Genomic DNA, 1,093 nt, shown 5'->3' on the forward strand with positions numbered 1-1,093 from the left:
TGATTACCAGTTCACTAGAAGCAAACCCTTTATCATGCAAGGGGAAAAAAAAATGAACCTTTAAACCTATAATAACTTTACATGAAGTAGGCAAGCCAGATTGTAATGCCTTTATAAGTTCTATAGTCTGATTGACCCTTCTATAAACTTTGAATTAGAACTTTATTTAGAACAACATCTGGATAGATCTGCAACACTGTTCATTTAGCTAACACAAAATTTCCCTGGAGGCAGGGAGAGGCACTTTTCAAGAGCTTCCTTAGGCACCATTTGTAAGACAAAAGAAAGTCACACAAGCCCTGCCAAGGCTGCTCTGAGCTTTGTATGGCTATATGGCCACAGAGAGCTGTATTAGTGCTCTCATAAGATGATTACTCTTGTAATAATCTTAATTAACAATATATGGGTGAGTAGAAAATCTTAAATTTGCAATCAAACTGCAAGTTGCAGTCAATGGAGCACTGGCAGTTTAACCATAATTTTCAAGTTTCTTTTGTAACATTAGGATAATATCTACAACCTTGGGAAAGCAAAACCCAGGGTTAAAACAATTTATCATCTTTAAAATCAATATTAGAAGCATTACAATTATATTTCGAAGTTTAGCTGCCAATTAATACCTATGAATACATGTAAGCTTTAATGCTTTAATAGAGAGGCATTGCATTAAATCTTATCTTAAATTTTACTNTTTAGGATAGGAACCACATTAATTATTATCTAAATTAGAAATATCTTTAGAGACCCAGCCTCTTGGCCTGCCTTATGCCACGTGTCAGGACTCTAAACTTGAGTTATCAATTTTAAGACTATACATCTGTAGCAATGTAACAATTATTAATCTTTTTTAAAAAATATTTTTATTAGGTATTTTCCTCATTTATATTTCCAATTCTATCCCAAAAGTCCCCCATACCCTTCCCCCCACTCCCCTACCCACCCATTCCCATTTTTTTGGCCCTGGTGTTCCCCTGTACTGGGGCATATAAAGTTTGCAGGTCCAATGGGCCTCTCTTTCCAGTGATGGCCGACTAGGCCATCTTTTGATACATATGCAGCTAGAGTCAAGAGCTCCGGGGTACTGGTTAGTTCA

Source organism: Mus caroli, chromosome 15 (assembly GCF_900094665.2).
Source record: "Mus caroli chromosome 15, CAROLI_EIJ_v1.1, whole genome shotgun sequence".
In the NCBI taxonomy this organism is placed as follows: domain Eukaryota; kingdom Metazoa; phylum Chordata; class Mammalia; order Rodentia; family Muridae; genus Mus; species Mus caroli.